The sequence below is a fragment of the Caloenas nicobarica genome, chromosome Z (genome assembly GCF_036013445.1).
Source record: "Caloenas nicobarica isolate bCalNic1 chromosome Z, bCalNic1.hap1, whole genome shotgun sequence".
NCBI lineage: Eukaryota > Metazoa > Chordata > Aves > Columbiformes > Columbidae > Caloenas > Caloenas nicobarica.
The window spans coordinates 95687352-95707620 of NC_088284.1; the positions used below are offsets into that span (position 1 = coordinate 95687352).

Sequence of the window (20269 nt, forward strand, 5' to 3'; positions counted from 1 at the left end):
CCTCGGATGAGCAGCAGTAACAGCAACTTTGGTGACAAAACACCCTGTTCGGTGAGGAAGGCTCTTCATGTGACTTTACAGTATGCCACATCTCTACCCAAACAACGCCTTCAGAGAAAAGGGAATAAACACAACGAATGAGACTCTCCTTTCCTCAGCCTCCTGAGAAATAGCAACCAAATCACTACTATAAACGACATACCAAAGGAAGAACTCTTAAAGGTAGTATTTGCATTTGAAAATATAATTACAGTAAAAAGTGCAGTAGCTGTGATAGAAGACTTGACAGCAGAGTGCTACCTTTCGCTAATGACTTCATTCTCTCACCAGCCAGCCGAGTAACTACATGCATCCTCTTCCATATCTCTCTGTATGAAGCTAGATCGTGCTTCAGCCCCAACTACTAGAGAAAATTTAACATCCATACAGAAATAAATTATTTTTAACTACAAAGACGGCTCTATATATTACAGATATGTGAAACATCTCTGAAAGAATGACACTCTGAACATTGCGGCAATTATAGATCCAAAGAGCTGAGTCTGGTGCCACATTGGCTTGGTCTCTCCAAGACCAACAGACAGGACTGTGCTGTGTGGATGTATTTCTGAGATATCTGAAATTAATGTTACTTTAAAAACATGTAATGATGACTGTGTAAAAATTTAAGTGGCAAGATCCAAGGGCCACTTATGAGTCTTACAAGTACTGGAGCATGTTGAAGGCTTAAAAAATACATTTACCCTTTTGACAAGGAGAACTGGAAAGGATGAAGAGCACAAAATGCCAGACAAAGAAATTCTATGAGCTGTAGACCATTTTCAGAAGTATGAAGTGTAACTCCTTTTATATTAGTCAATGTTAATATTAATCCATGATTAGTTTGTTCCCTGAGCACACAGACAGCAATAAGACATTATGGAACAATTTCTCTGGCTCTCCATGAAGGCAAATTGACTGCGGCAGAATAGGAGATTATTAAATAGCCAAGTAGGCTTCTTTACTTGTCTCTTCTTGAAGAGGCGGGATGTCACTTCAGTGTAGGCATCCCTCTCACACAACACAAGCATGCTTGTGATTACTCACACAGGGAAATGAAAGAACTGACATCTGAGGCAGACTGATTTTATGTTTATTTACACAGAAAACCAAACCCTTTTTCCAATTTCCAACTACAGACAGGTGCTCTTCAACCACGAGCACTTTTATCCACACATATTTCAACAAAGAGCATGCAATAGCGAACGGAGTGCTTCGGTGCAGGACAGCCAGGGCATGGCTCTCCCTGGCACAGGCCTATCTGCCTAGAGGTAAAAGATGTGCCCTCAATTTAGCTGGTGATACACCAGCTGCTACCAGACAACCCAGAAGCAGTTATGAAGAGACAGTTCATATTGTAAATCCAGATCTTTCACACTGGGCTGAGAGTGCTTTGAAACTCCACAAAGGATGCACTGCATTCAGCAGAAATTACAATTGCAAAGGAGCTCCTGCTGAGTAAAGAAGGAAAAAATTGTCACCATGATATATCCAAAACACCCTGGAGATAGTTCAGCTAAAAGCTTGGGAAGAGCTTGGATTAATTTTTTTACCTGTAGCACCCAAAGGAAAAATCATAAAACTATTTCACAGACACTACAGACTAATCAGCGTAATTTCAGTAAGCAATCAGAATAATCTAAGAGAATAGACACAGAACAATAATGGCTAAAAGTGAAATTAAGTCAGCCTTAGATTGCTCCCAGTCTGTCCAGAAGATTTTGACTTCCAGAGACTCAAGTTTTATCGTTATTTCCATAACATATCACTGCACATCTGGACTGAGATATCTTTCTTCACCTTCAAGTGGATAGTGACATGCTTGTGCTTTATCATCCTTAAACTCTTGATTTTCTTGTGGGCTTTTTTTAAATTGGAGTGGAGGGAAAGGGTTGTGCTAAAAACAAAAACAATAATCAAAGCATCACTTGCAGTACCAAACAACTCTCTAGGAAATAGCTGCAAAATTTATGGTAGAGACTTTTTTTTAATTGAGTAAGAGCTCCTGATCTTGCAAACTGTCTTAACTATTTTAATAAGAGAGCAGAGTTTCTGAAAGGATGTTAATGTCTTTGTGATACCAAAACCAGCAGAAATTATTCAACTAAAAATAAATGCAAAATATTCTAAAGACAAATTTAAATACTTTGTGCAATACATTGTTCTCTCTGGATTGCTGTAACCTACAGACATAGAATTTAACTCAGTGTGCTGCTGCAAAAAAGAATTTAAAATAAACTAACCAGCCCCTACCACAGTATCAGTAACACATGTTTGTCAAAAAAAGCAAGAAAAAATTAGGCAGTGTTTGAAAACTGATGCAATTGGATTTGGTTTTTCTTCTTTCCTTTCAAATAAAAATTAACAGCTTTAAAACGAACAATTTTTAACACAACCTATATATTTGAGAAATTCTATGTGGCTCCAAGTAAAAGAACGGTGCAGTTCTGAACCAACTACTCATCAGCATGACAAAAGCTAATCCTGAAAAAGGTACCTAGACATGAGCTGGAGCCAGAGAGCACTCCAGCTACAGACACTGCTGTCAGCTGCGTCCTTCTGACCATCCATCTATCAGCCATACTGAGACTGTCAGTGGCATCTCACAACAACAAATCCCAAACCAAACAAGGAGGACCAGGAAAAGACATATTAAGTTACTTCTTTGTAAATAGAAAAAGGAGACCATGGTGAGTGGCTGCCCTGCACAAATAACTTATTTCCCTTCAGACCTTAATAAACCTATTCTCTGGATCACTGACTGCTTGTGCTTGTGGGTGGGGCAGATAGAAACTCCCTACAGCAAAAGGTTGCCTGAATTTCAGAGCGCAATAAAAGCTGCCCAGAAAATTTCAGTTTTAACTCCAATCCCTACCTCTGGGCCATACTGCACTCTCCCATAGAGGGAAAAAAAAAACAAAAAAACAAACCAAAAAAACCCAAAAAACCCCAAAAACCACACACACAAAAAACCCCAACATACAGTCCGCTGCTGGAAACAGAGCTGTCCACCTTTTAAGTTTCTTCACATATGTGATGTTAAAGAAGACTAAATCAGTAATGGAAATGTTAATGTTCAAACTTGTACACTGCAAAAGTACTGGGCATTTCTTCATACCATATTCATAAGCTGTGCTCCAAGTCGCAAATATCTTAGTGCCTCTACCTCAATTCCTTGTTCTTCTGTACTCATGAAACTTCTTACAGTCAGAACACGGCCGCTGCAGGATACGTGCCACTGTTGGCCATCCCTCTCCCTGCAACATTGCTCAAGAGCACCCCAGAGACAAGAGAAAGCCGCTCCAAGCATGCTCCTTGAAATACTTTAATCTTTGAAGAAAAAGGCCTCTAAAGGACTGCTGCATCCCAACTCTACTCTGTTTAACCTTCCCAAGGTTTTATTTTCAAAAGCCAAAAAGGGTCTTTTAAAAGCTTCCGAACAACTGACACAGCATGCTCAAGAGCTCTTTTCCCTCCTATTCCATCCAGCTTTTCACACAATTAAGACAGAGGGGAAAGCAAAGATCTTTCCAGCTAAGCAAGGACATTTTTCTTTAGCTGAAAGTCTTTCAGACTAACGTTGATGCATTTTACAATATAGTGCTTAATTTTCCAGACCATCTTAGAAACACTGCAAAGCACTTGCAACCTCAGTCAAGCTTTAACAATCCTATTACAGAAACAAAATTTACACTAGCTATAACAGACAGAGAAGTAAGGAACATCAGTAGTAGCCGCACAGCTCATATACACCAAGGAACTAGCAAGACCCACACAATCCTTCTTATAAATCCTGTACGACCTACCTTGCCACACATGCAGCACCCCCACTGCCTTTCATAACCCAGTTTATGAATCTAAGTAATTCTGTAATATATCTGAAACGCTCTGCAGAAGAAAGGAGGGGGAACAGGAGGCAAGGGTGAGTAGATATATATTCATACAATGTAATAGACTACTTAGTCTCCTGAGAAATCATGTGTCCACATGCTTTCCCATCATGAGGCTTTCCCAATTTAAAAAAATAAAAAGTTAAGCTTCCTAGAATATGTAACATAAGAATTTAATTAGCGCGGTGTGATTACTAGAAGCATCTAAGCCACATTAGTAAAATACTAGAATGAGACTAATATGGCTTATGATCCAAGACTACAGTTTTACATATATCTGCAATGAGACACAGCTCTAGGTTTCAACATTGAACGTATCTGCAGATGCATTCAATATGAGTTATTCCTCCGTCTTTAGTATGGATGTTAAAAAACTGACTTGTATTAGTAATTTTGCATTAGTGCTACAGTACCAGATTGCAGAAAAATCTTAAAAACTACGAGATCTTACAAAAAAATAAACTGAAGACAAGCAAGAACCCATGCTGATTTAGTTAGCATCCATCTACTATCTATGGTAAACAATCAATGCCTGATCTGTTCCAATTAAACAAGTTGCATATTGCAAGGAGAAAGGAAAGGCTAATTCTGCTCTGTCTAAAGTTGGTTAACAAAGACTTATTTTCCATTAAAAGCAATTCAATGATTAAACTGTACCATAGAGTCTTAAATTCTGTATTCAGCAGTCCCTATTGTCACCTTGAACACTGGATTTTCTAACCCAAAACATCTCTTCCCAAGTTGCAGGGAAGGAATACAGTATCGGGGCAGGGAATAATACAGTAAGAACCAGACCTGACCAAGGTCACCCAATCTTGCAACAACAACAAAAAATTTACTTCAATGCATTTGGCTGTGTTGTGCTCTGAAGTGACATACCCGTGCCTGAGGAACACCTGAAACAGAGCATTTGTATACGTGCACTCTAAACTGAGAATGACCACAGAAATGCCCACCCCACCCCAGCCTGGGTTCCCAGCTCATCAGTGCAGATGATCATTCAAAACACAAAATCTACCTATGCAAGACATGACACTAAACAGTGCACTGACACTATTTTAACAGCACAACATTATAATTTAGTCCATCAGGCCACAGCAGCTCAGTGGTCTACCGCAATCATTCGCAGAGAAAATAAACAGGATTTGAGAGAAAAAGAGACAGATTTTCCTTTCTCATCAGCACTCCAATTCGGCTTGGCCTCACTCTTGTGTTTTATGGACACATTACACAGCGCCTCACTCCCGACAAGCCAGCTTTGCCCCTTCTTGTTAACACAGGATAAAGCCTGGACACTCTAGGGAGTTTTCATTCAATAAGCCAGCAAAGTAAACCTTTGCTAGCACTAATAAGAATGGCTTTTTTTGGCTCCAGGCACTCTCCTTTTGCCAAGTTTGAATTTCCCTTTTTGCCTTTGTTAAATAATCAGAACCAAGGGCCAGGGGGGTGTGTGTGTCACTCAATCCTCATTGCAAATTCCCTGTATTTCACCTGAATCAACATCATACTGCTAGATCAGACCACCTCCGTTCAAACAGTGCAGGTAAAACCTTCTTAACACTTCTGCCCTCTGTGTCACTACATCTTCCTGGGGTCTCAAAGATAAATCCCCAGCATCCAAAGAAGCGGGGAGGGAAAGGGATGCTGCAAGTCAATTACAACCGTTATCGGCTGTAATATCTTAGTGTCATGCTGAGCATGTTAAATACACTGATCACTTTGGACACCAGAGGCACAGTCTGAGGCTGTTTGCCATTCTCTTCATTAAACTGCAAAACAAATAGCTCTCATTTTCAAACCTATGTAGGACAGATTTTATGAACATCAAAAATAAACAAGAAATTAATGAACAGCTATAAAAAAACACCGAGAACTATATGACAAACCAAAAGAAGCAATCGTAACAGCTGAAGAAAATTCAAAGGCTTTTCAGACTTCTCACAAAAGAGGAATCCTCAAAATAAACTATTCATATTAGAAAAATATAATTCCTTTCCCTCAGAAAAAAAAAAAAAAAAAAAAAAATCACTAGACTAACATCAACCAAAGACACTGCAGTCTTGTAAGACAGTAAACTGTTTGCTGACAGCCTTGACAAGGCTTTGCAAAAGCCCATATTTCTCAAAGCTGTTATGCCACTTAGCTGATCTCTTTTTTTTCCCTTCCATCCAGTGTTTTTCACAGACAAGAACTTGTTTGAAGTGGAAGCAGACTGAAAAACAAAACAAACAGAGAAGTCCTGGGACTGCGGTCAGACGTGTCCGTACCTGTGCAGCGACGCGGTTTCTCTAGCTGACTGTAAGGATTTCAACACACCCGATCTGCTTGATGGCCGCTCAGCACTGGGCTTGAGCGGGGAAATGAGCTCAGATCTGCCTTTCACCGCTGACACACTGAAGTAAGACAACCTCATCAGACCAGCCACCAGCAAAACACCCACGAGCCACTAACTTCCAAAATGAAATCAAGTTACAGGCAAGAGCAGACAAGAACACATTTTTACCCATGCATTTACAGCATTTTTAACCATGCTGTACCTGGGGTAATGGGGGCTGCACAGGCCAACTACACCGGAACTTCAACCGAACCACAAACCTCAGCTGGATAGTACCAACCCCCTGGAAACTACTGCACTGTGGACTTCTTTTCTTGGTATGTGTCAAAGAATATTACAAAAAATATTCATGAAGGTCCTGTGATGGCATCCATTTTAAAGCATCCCATTTTTCTATCAGCTGTATTTAAGACCAGTGTGTGTGGTCTGTATTCAATGTAAATGATACTGTCCAAGTTTCAAGAACAAGCTTGCGTGGGCCAGTAAAGTCACTTTTGATTATTTTTAAAAGTTCTATCAAGAACCTTTGCTGTTACCAGAAAAATACCAACTGTCTAAAAAGTAACTGAAAAATATTTATCATTTTTAAGAAAATCAGAAGCAGGAGGTACATACATGTATACGCACAATACACTGGGTGTAGTTTGTGGCATATTTTTTGCTTAAAGAGGAATATGGTTCTAATGTTAACATCTGTGAGACCATGACCTAATCATTGTGCAGTGAAATATGAAACAAAATCAATGGTGGCACATAAGATGTAATCTCTACTGTGTTTAGCTCACTGCACCGAATCCTTGGCTCATAAATCATTGTTACTGGCCATTCAGTGAATCAATATTCAGATTCCCTCTTGGTCTATACATATGACCACTAAATGAAATAATAATGACCAAAATCTGTCATATATTAGGTTATCAATATTACCAAAAGGGATTTCTTGGGAGCAATGAGGTAATCTAGGATAAAATATATCAGGCGAACATGCAAAGAAAAGTGAAAAACCTGTACCTAAAGATAGAGACAGCAGCAGAAAGGTATTTTTAAATACCTCTTCTTCCATCATATCCTCAAATATTAAAATTTACTGTAGCATCACAATAATGCATTTTAGAAAAGACCATTTCAATAATGCCTGCTTTTAATCATGTTTTAAAACATGCTGTACTTGAGCATTTTTCTTTCTCTTCTTTAAAACAACCCCTTCTCAAGCTATTACTAGTTTTGTTTCTTTTCTTGGAAGCACAATTAATATTACGGTGATCAGAGAGCACTATTTTCTTACCAGCAGCCTGATAGTCAGGAGCTTCTGAATACCAAATTTCAGTTCCACTAAAAACCAACAACAAATGAACTTCTAAGAGCAATTCCATAAAGTTGTATTTTCCAAGCCATTCACAAATAATTTAGTTATCAAAAGGCGCAGGATCACCTCTTGCAGAAAAACCTGACAAGTGCTGTGTGCCACCATCCCATACTCGGCCATGAGCCACATCAAAATTTTGTCAACAGAAGGAGGAGAAAAAAAAAAAAATGGTTGAGACCTCAAATATGTCACCTTTGAAAGAATAATCAGCGAATAATATCAGCGAATCAGCGAATAATCAACGGTCTTTACTACTTTCTAAGCACACAAGAGATTCTCCAGGCAAGTATGACTTACAGCTAGAAACTTCATTGAATTTGCGTAACCCTTTGGAGGACTTCAGTGTGTATGTTAAGTATCAAAAAGCAGCACACGTTAACAGAAGACACATCTTTCAGGTTCACCAATTTTACATACCAGTGGCATTTGGAAGCAGAAGGCTGAAAACTCAAAAATCATGAAATAAAAGTAAAAAAAACCCCACACCACACACAACTCAACAAACTCTATTTTTCATCCCTCGTAATTGTTTTTTCTGAAACAGATTCATGGTGAAAACAAGAACTCAAGGGCGAAAAGCCATATATGACAGTACTGTACGGACAGCACTAACTGTTCCTGGCACCTACATACAAACGTATGAACAAATTACAGAACTATTGTTCATGCATCATCAAGAATGTGTGAAACATAAGCAATAAATATGGGAAATAAATCCTCAGTATCTATTCAAGAAAGGGCCTGATTCTGCAATGAAACAAATACTTCAGTTCTGTTACTGGATGATGGGCTCTGTGAAGACGTGCAAGTTGCCTGGGCATCTAATGGTGCAACTATAGTTAAGAGTATTTTCGTGTACAATTTAATAAGCAATGAACATTCAGGTGACTATTCTTAACTCTGCGAGGCAGTTGAATGACTACAGTCATTCATCGGAGGTGTACCACTCCTTTAATTCAGTGAAATGTGGGGTTTTTTATTTATTCAAACAATAATAGAAAAATAGAAAACTATTTCAGTTCATTTTTTTATTGCTTTTGTAGAAAGGCTAAGTAGGAAAAGTATAATGATTACATCTGGAGAAGTTATGAGCAAAAAGAGCTCTAGATTATAACTCAACAGAAAGGCTCCTTCTACTTGCATGTATCGCTGTTTAAAACTCTTCTCCCTGGCATCTTACGTAGTATTTTCTCTTCCTTTGGGAAGAAAAACAAATAAAAAGATCTGGTTTGGAAACAGTGGAGATCTTTCCTACACACTGTGAAAAGGGAAGTGTGAAGTGATAACCCATATTCCATTTTGTTTAATAGAAGGTATCTCCAGCACTGCCAAACCAGCCAGAGCGAGCAAAGCATCCCTAAATCACTTTCACTCAGAGAATTTTTAAAAAGAATACATAATTTTTAAAGTATTCAAAATAATGAACCCTCTTCATTGTAGGACTGAAAACATTGTATTTCCCACATATTTCCCATACATTTTATTTTTTTTTAAACTCGTCCATACAGCACAGGTGAAATTTAAGATAAATTTTTAACACCTTTTTTTAAGCAGCAACATGACCTTTCATGTTCCGTGGTTTCATCAAGCAGACCAAGAACTCTGCTGTCACACATTCACAATTTCTTTTAAATAACATAGATCTTGGTAGCTTAATGTGACAATGACACCTCTACTTTAAAAAAAAAAAAGAATAATAATAATGTAACCTAACTAAAGAAAAATGATAATTTATTTACCCTTTTACAATTACAAATACCTAATGGCCTTTTCTTTGTATTCTTTTACTAGAAATTAAGAGAATTTTTTTTTATAAAGAACCTGCTCTTCCTATGTTCTGCTGCAGTTCATGAACCGTATGTGCAACTAAAAAGTAAAAAAATAAGTCTACATTTGTCTGTCAACAATATTTATAAGTGAACAGAGCAAAAATACTACAAAATTTTAATAAGAACATTATATTACAGTAGCAATAATCTAGCTGTTTTACTGGGAAGTGAAGTGGATTACCGTAAATGAAATTTTAAATGTCCTTTCCATTTTATAGATAACACAAAATGATGCTTTTCATGTCTCCAGCGATAAGGATACATGTGCCACAGATTTAAATAGTACCTTCACCCTATCCAACCCTGCTCATGAATTAATAATTCAGTGACATTAATACAAGAAGATAAATGATAAAGAGGTTACAGCACAAGGGCCAACGATACACATATACTTCTTTTAGAACAGCTAATACCTCTCTGCCAATTACAGTTAGAACTTTTTAACAGTTTTCAATGGCATTTTTACAATCTAAATAGCAGCTTATGCACACACAATTTCACACAACTCAAGCTTAATAAATCTCCTGCTGCTACCAAACAATCATTCTGGGGGATTAAAGTGCAACATCTGCTAACATTAATAAGCATTTTACATAGCAATATGTATAAAAGCAGTTGCTATCAGTCTTCTGAAAAAGCTTCTATGCCAGTTTGGCATAAATTATACCTTTATCGTTCAACCGGTAACTCTAGCTTACGGCAACAATAAGGTAGCTACATTGCTATATAGCAGGAAAAAAACAACAAAATTATACACTGACTGCAATCATTATTTGTAGTGGAACAGTTTCCAAAATACTTGAAAAATAAGCAAAAAAACCTGTATATATGCAAAGAATTTCAGGCAAGAACCTGGTAAAGCCCCACAATTTCAATACTTAAAAGAAACTGAAGCTACCAATCTGTTTGCAAGAGACAATTTCTCCTAATACCAGTTACAACTTTTTAATCCACCTTGGTTGGGCTTTTTTATTTGTATTTCTACCAAAGCAGAATCTACTGTGAAAGAACGCGTGCCTTTCCAAGGCATAAAATAAATATCAAGGGGTTTATTTAATTAGGAATTCCGGCATACATTTTTAGGTAGAATTTGGCAAATGAGCATGCTTTGGAGTCAAGAGACATGTAACATCAGCTTGAGCCAAGAACGCAGTTGGCAAACATGGCACAAACTTCCCCGCGCAGCCCTGCCAAGGCAGCTCAGGCCCTGCAGTTCAGCTGCCGACAGCCCAGCGCCAGGGCTGCCAATCACCCCTTCTCTGCCGTGAATCAAATGAACAAAGTCATATCTAGCTAGTGTCACCATTTGCTTGTAAAGCAGCTTTCAATATATTTTTAAAAAACGTGAAGAGGTAAAGTATTTCAGGCTCCTACTTTATAAACCCACTAAGATTGTAGGGCTTATTAGAAACTGAAAAGAATCAACAGTCAACTCTGCAATAATAGATATTATAACAGCTATAATACCTTTGTATAGTGCTCCAAGACAATTTTATTGTGGGGACACGTGGGCAAGTATCTGCAAACTCATTTCTTTCTCTTACGTAAAAAGAAATCTGTATCAAAAATATCCAGAGATGACAGAACAGCAAATCAAATAAGTACGTGTAGAAAATATTTAATCTACTCTTTATTTTTCATTAGTAATTAATTCTCCATTATGATTTTTTTAAGCATTGTTGTTTTAACACTATTTTTGAAGTCAAAACATTGGTTTAAAAATTACTGTTATCATACTCTCCTGACATCGCCTACATTCTTATTTGACATGTTATAAGAGAGATTAAGAAAACCAAAGCAATAAGATAATAAAAGATTCCAGCAACGCCAGTGCTTGACAACTAACACTCAAGACCTTTTCATGCTGTCAGGCTCTAAAGTACCCAAGACTAGGACTGAAGCCAGACTTAGCTGAGAAAAAACAGTCATTTAAGGACAAAAGGAAAAAGCTTAAAACAAAAGGTAAGTACATTTAGTACCTACTTTTTCCTCAGACTCATGGTTTCTTTAGGCTGAACTCTGCACCTGCAATTCCCATACATATTTCAAAGATCGGAATCACTGTTGCCAGAGGAAGCACATGGGGATTAAGAACCCAGATGCCTCGGTCTCTCTCTTACATACAACTTCCATTTTAGATTACAATTTTAAAATAAAATGTTTTGAAGTTACTGAGTGTTGCCTATAAAAACACAGTTTTATATTAAAGTGGCAAATTCTTACTTTTTTTCTTTTAGAATAGAAAAACATTTGGCACACGATTTTGTTTTCAGGCTATTCCTCCACCCACACTCTAATTCTCACATCAGACACATCCCCTGCCATGTGCGAGCCTTACATGTTCTTGAAGATTTACTGCTGCTCTAGCAGTCTCATGCCTATTTCAAATCCAGGTCACAACTTTCCACAGTTACCCAGATTAACATTTGCAATTTTATCTATTTTAACACAAGAATCCCACAGCACTGAGATGAACACGAGGTGACTTTTTTGCTCAAAGATGACTAAATATTAAATATGAAATTTAACAGGTTTTAATCATAACAGTTTGTAAACTGTATAATATATATGTCTGCCCTAATTTAGTAAGATGGAATTCTCACATAACACTCAAATGGAGTACAAAAAAATTGTTCTGGCATTTCACTAAATTAAAATCTTCAGTCCCCACAGCCAGAATGCACAAATTTAGATTTTATTAATACCTTAAATCAAACTCACTTTTATGAAAGACAATTTACAAGTCATCTTCTCCTGTGATAGCGAAGAACAGAATGGAGTCTTAAGCATATTTTTACAGACACTTTGATGATAGTCTAACTTTTTTGTCTAATTCTTTGAAATCCAGCGAACAATTTCATGAATATAGTTTTAAGCCTTCAGTAACAGAGTGGCTGACAGCTCAACAGACAGAAGGTAAATTTAAGAGAAGTCGTCTCTGTTTAGAAAATGCATGCCATTTTATCAGCTTCTCATTCAGCAATCCAAATAACTCCAAATTTAATCTAGATCACTGTATTTCACAGCTTGCCCAAAGATGTCTTATTGTGCAAAACCTTCACACTCACAAAACCATGCAAGTTATACACATGCTCAATAAGCCACCTTGATTTAACTGGTGCTCTATGTACTTTAATATTTTAAATTTCTAAAACTGAATAACACTATCAAGCCTTCTGCATTGCAGGCACTTCTACAATAGATTACAAATCAGATGCACGATGAAATCATCATCATCAGGTAGACTCCCCCATACTGCCAGTTACTCACCAGAAATCAGTCACAGTCACACTATGGGGCCAGGAAAAAGAAAAAAAAAAAAAGCAAAGGAAGGAGGCAAAGCTGCGAGATGGCATCATCCCCCCAGGTAGTTTCAAGTGCAGTGGAAGGGGGAAAGCCCCTGGGTAGGGCACAGAAGGCAAGCAGGCGGGTAGAAAGGGGAGGCCCGAGGAGAGCTGCAGCAGGGCGGGCAGGCTCACCCTGCCCAGCCGCGGGTGGACGAGTCAGGGAGCCTGTGCAAAATAAAGAGGTGATTGAAAGAGCAGAGGAAGACTGACGGTGAAGGAATGCAAGCCAACAGGGAACAGAAAACACACAGCATAGCACAGAAAAGGGAAGGACTTGCTAGTATGAAATATCTGAGTGTAATCTGATTTCCTTCAAGCGGACTGCCAGCATTTAGGATCAGCTGCCTCAGTCATAACCCAGTGTCCAGGACTCACTTCCATCCAGGACACAAACACAAGCTACACTAACTGCAACTATTTGCTTTTTAACCCATATGAAAGGCCCAGCAATCCACATCAGAAGCCATTAATCTGTTTGAAGAATGAGTCAAAGCAGTAAAAAACCAAAGACATAAAGATAACATTGGCACTAAATATGACAAGAGGGGCCAGCACATACCTGCAATGAGATGCACGGCTGCGCGTGTACCTGCATCCAATTATTTACAAACATTTGCTGTTCTGCAAGTCTGTAAGTGACTGATGATTTCACAGTGTCAGAATAATTTTCAAAAGCTGACCACAATTTCAACACAGCTATTGCACATTCTGGGCAAGTTTTTGTTTAAAAAAAAAAAAAAAAAAATCAAGTCCAGAAGAGGTTGTGGCAGTAGTAAACATACAGCTTATTTATGGGTGACTATCGGGCTGAACTAAGATTTTATTTCTGAAAGAAGAGAAAGACAACAGGAAGAATAACAGACAAAAATGGAAAGAAAAAAAAAAAAAAAGGACAACCCAACCTAAGGGCCCATCTTCTCAGCTATGTGAGAAGTGACAGACAGAGGCATGACAGCACATTTCACCTGACACTGCCTGGTTATCAACGTACTCTCTAGAAGTTACTCAGTTTCATTTTAATCTCTCTTCAGTCAAAAGGCGATTTGACGTTTTTGACCTAAAAATAGCAGCTTTATAGATCCTCTAAAAATAAAAACATCTAACCAAAGATTAATATAGTGTACGATACAAGAAGACCTTGCAGCAAGCATAGCATATGATTCCAAGAGTGAGACATTTTACCCTAATGATTTCTAGCCACCAAAATAAAAAATTAATTCACTGTTACAGTATTATTTTAGGACAGTTAAGTAGACAGCACTCTTTAGCTTTTCCACGGTGTTGTTATTCACTAACTAGGACACGTACAGGTACAGTCCAGTTGGCTGAGAGCAGAATGAGGGAAACCAGGCTCTTCCTGGCTGGCAGTGACCTTCACCTGTGACTCTGGACAAGCATTTCTTGTTCTGATCTGCCTCGCAATTTCATCACATGGTAAACTGGACACTTCATATTTCTGAATTAAAGAAGTACCATATCAGTAAGTGCCCAGACATACACGTACTCAACCACACATACATTCATGAGCAGACATTCATTTACTTTATTATTTCGTTCCCTTTCAAAAATATTTATAAAAAATACAGCCTCTAAGAATAGCTTAAGAAAGGCAAGAATAAAAATGTATTCAGCTAAATACTTTCAACTAAATGTTGCATTCTTCTCTACGAAGTTACTTATCTTGCAATGACCACTAACAGCTCTAACTCCAAACGGCAGATACTGATATTCAATATTCAAAAAGCATCAATTTCTTAAAGGCTGGACTTACACAAGAGTCCATTTCCCACTTGAGCCCCATTCAATAAGCCATAATTATTAATAGTTTCATGTTGTTATTCTCTTACAGGTACTGGGATATAGGAGTAGTTACATTTATACAGTCCTAAAATTACATTCAGCCCTTTGAAGGCAACCGTGAGGCTCATGTGGCCCCTGGTGAAAATGAGTTTGACGCCCCTGGTCTATAGTATGGGAGGAAAAGTACCACTGCCCTTCTACTAAGGACCAAAACATCAATAATTCAAGCTGATTGGGAAACAAAATGATTAATTTTTAAGAATGTGGTGGGGATCGTAACAAACATCGCAGGAAAAAAAAAAAATTATAAGAATCATTCCAAGCATTAGCAGTGACCCAGGACATGTCACGGGAGTGCTCTCCTGCTCCAAGTACATACTGGAGTACTTTGCCATTGACTGCGCTGCTTCGCTTAATAAGGTTTGTCAAGACAACTCTGAGGGTTTTTTGATCTTAAGGCTATTTGTAGGTTCCCCCTCCAGACGTAAGCATTCAGTGAAATTGATGTCAGCAAGCAGATCTGAGAACATACCAACTTAAAAAAAACCTAACAACTCAGCATGCAAAATTAAAAATGCAAAACACAATTATCCTCCATTTCCTACACATTCATAAAACTGCATGGACTCCAGACACGCCATTACCCGAAACGGGCCCACAAGCTTCCCATGGTCCTCACACCACTCACCTGCAGCCCTGGGCAGGGAACGAGATCGCAGCCTCCCCCAGCCTGACACACACGTGTGCCCTTTCTGGGAAGGGAGATAACTAAATCAGTGCTTCCCATGGAGCACAGGACGAACCTTTCTGCTCATAAGTGCTCTTACGGTTTCCATAGTGAATGTCATTTACATGAAGGCATTATAAAGGTTCCCACATGAAAATGCATCTCTGGCATAATTACATTCTTTCAAGTTACTTTTCCTCCCACTTGCCATAGTTCTTAGGTGAAAGGAAAATATTGACAAAAACAGGACATGAGGGGGACAAAGATAACCACAGACTGCAAAACATGAAACCATCAAGCTATTTACAACTTTTTCTTTAAACTTTAACTCTTCATTGCTACTGTGCGGCCTGAGATCAACTACACAGGGTAAAATACTCTTTTAATTTATAGCCTAAGGGTTCTTCCATGTTTAAGAGGAAGGACCATGTAAAGAAATACATCTTTCTCAACCCGTCTGTTCTTTGAAATGTCTTCATTAAAATGGAGATTTTGACTTTTTGACTACGCATAACAGAAAAAGGACAAACCTGGTTTCTGAGAATCTTCATCTGCAGACAGCACACACAGCGCTCTCCTCTTTCCCCTCACAACGATCGCACTTTTGTAGCCCAGGCAATTTTTGAGGAGGAAAGGCAGATGGGACTACCCCCAGTTCACAATGATTAGCTAAATTAGTCCTAATTACACCTTTATTTTAATATGAAGCAACTGAAAGAATACAGCCACGAATCTGGACGGGCAGCACAGAAGGACTCCTACCGTCCCCGACCGGAGTGGCCGCTATGACAGACCAGCATGGCCTGCAGGAAGACGACGGTCACCAGGAGCTCCAAATCACAAGCCTACAGCAAAAAAGGTGCCCTCTCTATACACATACATATATTTTGGGTGGGGATGGAAACATCTTGTACACATCAGCATTCACAGTTTTTCACCAATGCTGTAGTAAGAACACAACTTGTTCAATGGTCAGAAACACTGGAGTGAATTTTAGAGCACAATACCAGGAGCGACTACTTTATATCATTTGTGAGCCATAATAAAATTCCAACAAGCTGTTGGTTTAGCAGCAGCTGATACTTCCTGTATGTACAAGACCCGTACAGTTGTTCTTTTAGGTAACTTAAACAATAGTTGTAATTAAGTGACTGAGGAGATATTAATCATGTTATCTCAACTGTGCAGAAGATGTGAACACAGTTGTGTGAACTGCTTGACCATTGCACTGACACACCAACACATTTTCCCACTGTCCCATGTATTTTTCATAAATCCTTACCTATTATTCTTAAAAATCTGTTAATGTTGCACCTTTATTTGGTCTATTAGTTCTTATGTATCTAATACTAACATAAATAATTTACTGGTTATCTTCCAGCAGACCTACTATAAAATTTTCATTTATTTGACTTTCCTTCAGTTAAAATATGGGACTTTGGTAATTTTTTTTAATATATAAAACTATATTGAACAAAAATAACTAGTTTAAATGTTTCAAATAACTGTTTCATATATCGAGTGATCTTCTGTGAAAAATATACAAGAAATAAGATTCTATAAACAATAAATCTCTTAACAACCTATCACACACAAAGATCAGTCAAAGCTGGACAAAAAATTAAGATAAATATAATTAAATTAAAATAAACCAAACTTTTAAATTGACCACTAGACAGGTAAATAGATGCTGATTTCACTGTAAGTATTATCTTTAAAAAAAAAAAAAAAAACACACAAAAAAACCCAAGGAAGGGACTATGTTCAGAAGCAGGCTGAACATAGTACTTTCTAATCATGCCACTGTCCAAATACTGCTGTAAATATCACTATAATCACAAACAATATCATTATAGTGAAGATGTAGTAAAGATTATGAATTCTGTACAGGTGACAGAAGTATAAGGAAAAATCTCATTCACAGGTATACTTCAAAGCTTATTCTGGTTTTATGTGCTCTGTTGGGCAGATTTTTTCAGTCGTGAGCCAAGGACTGCCGATTACTTGCATCCCATTTGACAAATACAAAAGCTTTATTAGTCATAACAGCACTGCTGTTACAAACAGACAAAGAGATATAAATAATAATAAAAAAAGACAAGAAAAAAAAAAGACAGACATCCCTTCTTTGGGGTAGTTGTCTGTAGGCAGCTGAGTATGACTTAGTGTAGCTTCATTTTTAAGGCAAACTACAAGTAAAATGACTACAGTGTGTATTTCTGCTTTGATTTATTGTCTTGCAAACAGAAGAATTGTAATTTAAAGAAGCCATTCATTACCGGATTTGTGCAAAAAGAAAAACAGTTAATCTTACAGTTATATATACATATTCCAAAAACATTTCAGAACACAAAAGGCTAACAATTTTATAAGAATATTTCTGCATATATTTTCCTCTTTCAAATAAAGAAATTGTCTTCTGAAACACCAGAAAACTTTTCAAATGATATGTGTAAAACAAATCCACTGTAACCTATTTTTAAAAGAAATTATTTTTAATTGTAATAATAAAAGCACCAATAAAAATGTTTTACCTCTTATTGAATTTCTAGGTATTATTTTTATTCTAAGTACTGGCTGCTTCTTAGTTAGGGTAGACAAGCCAAGCACTGCCCTCAACAATTCAGTCACAGTTCACGCTCTTAAATCAGTTGGAGCTCCACATTCATCAGGAGGTAACATTCATCCTTTTGTGTTTTCTTTTTACTTACAGACAAAAGATACAATTGTTTTCCACAGTTCAAAATGAATGAAATGTGAAGCCAATCTAAGAACCTACAGGAGTTTTTCTAAAATAGAAAATGTTATTCTTTGGGTCATAATTCTTGTTCTGAACCCAAGACTAAAGACAAAGTTCTAGAATTTTGCTCTGCTTGTGTAAATACAAGAGGTATGAGTTACTGATGAGAGACAAAGTCATACATTGCTATCATGACTAGAAAAATAATGAATTTTTGAATGTTCATTGCTTAATGCAGGTTTGAGGCCCCAGTTATTTTCCAGTAATCCACCAGAAAACATTTAAACTTGTGTGCAACATTACCTTCTATCAGCACATTTTCAGAAGTAGAATATTTTATGTCAAAAGAGACAGGTGCATCTTTCCTCTGGCTTCTGGTAATCAATAACAATTTAAAACAGATGGGTATAGGATCTTTTTATGTAAAGTCTTATATATAGAATTAATCCAAAACATCCCAGAAATGTTGTGTCTTACAAATTTAACTAATATTATCCACGCATGTGTACAATACATGGAACATGTATCGGAAAGTTCTTCTACAATAAGAATCCCCCTCTATGTATTTTCTTAATTCGAATGACCTAATTATCATTTTGTTACTGTAATCAGGGAAAAAAGGTATCTTGTTTGTTTAAACACTCCTTATTCCAGTGTTTGTTGAATTATACATCAAGGTATCATCTCAAATTGTGTGGCTATTTCATCACACAGACTGCTGTCCTACTCCATGCAGTCACTCACAAACGACTATATAACCTAATGTATTTTGTTCAATCAGTCCCCATAAGTGGTTTTTATTGATAAAACATATTTAGTTTTACTAAATGTGACTGGTACATTGCTTCTGCCAAGTGAGTATTAATGTCTCACTTTTCTGTTTTCTAAAAAAAACAGATGGAAAATTTTAAGAATTAAGGAACAGCTTGAATGTCACATGAAAACTGTACTAGTATGACATTATTGTCACTTTTGTTGCTTGTAGTCATTTTAAAAAGTATCTAAGTTACCTATCACCATAAAAACCTGGTGCTTATGAAACAGAAAATGTGTGTCGTGCTATGGCTAAAACAAAGTAACATGGTTTATTCAAATTGGCTCTTCCAATGTAGCAAGTAAACTATCATTGTTCTACCTTCAAAATACAAGGGTGTTAAGAAAATATCTCTTAATCACAGCTGTTTTATCCTCACAACAGACTTAGAGTTACATACATATCTTGATTTTCCTACTGTACGGCAATCTCCACCAAATGGAATTTCTGAAATATCCTTACCTCACTGGGAAAGAAAAAGACACACCGTGTAAAGAAAGATTATGTCCATTGCTTCCCCATAATTCCTCAACAAGATTAAATTAAGAAACCTTTCTTCCTTCATGACAACTAATACATCAGTATTTTCCCAAGCAAAAAGGATGATGCAACTTTTCAACTCCTAGCACCTACCGAATCTCTACAAAAGACATAATTTATATATTTTCTGTAAATCTTACCATTATAATCCTATTGGAGTGTAATTGCTGTGGCTAATATTCTTACCCTGTTATGAAAATACTCAACATAAACGTGGCACTGAGTTGTTAAGATAATACATGATCATGCTGTGAGAGGGTAATACCTATACAATAGCCCTTGCCAATACCATAAATCTCTTTATTAGACAACAACCTATTACAGGAGATCTACTTAACTGTTTCCCTACTTAGAGGGCCATTTGGTGTTACAATAACAAGCTGACTTTTCACATTAGCAAGGATTAGCCAATATAAATAATAAATCGACACCGAGTTGCTGCTCTTTCAGATATGGTAAATCTTTCCTGGTGTTTAAAAAAAGAATCCAAACAAAACCCTAAGATCACGTTAGGCTGAACATATGTTAAGTTTAAAGTTCTGTTAGTTTAAACTAACAAACAAACAACTCTCAAACCCATTTATGTGGTACATTTATTACAGGAGAACATGTTAAGAAGAGCTGTTTCTGTTTTAAGGAATGTGCATGCATACTGCCTTATTTCCTAACAGCATCATAGCAAATCATCTTTAAATTTACTGAAATATTTTAAAGTAAAATGATTGCCACCATTTTTCCAGAGATAAATAGTGCAAGATTCATCTAAGTACCATCTATTATGCTTCTTGCTCAGCAAGCAAAACTGTATTATAAAAGAAATATTTTCTTCTCTGAAGTCTTCA

The 20269-nt window shown here is 37.2% G+C and overlaps 1 protein-coding gene across 9 annotated transcripts in view; it reads right to left on the reverse strand.

The window, feature by feature from the left end:
• The window catches only part of ADGRL2 (adhesion G protein-coupled receptor L2), a 390203-nt gene that overhangs the window by 128044 nt on the left and 241890 nt on the right, over window positions 1-20269 (reverse strand). The window lies entirely within an intron of this gene.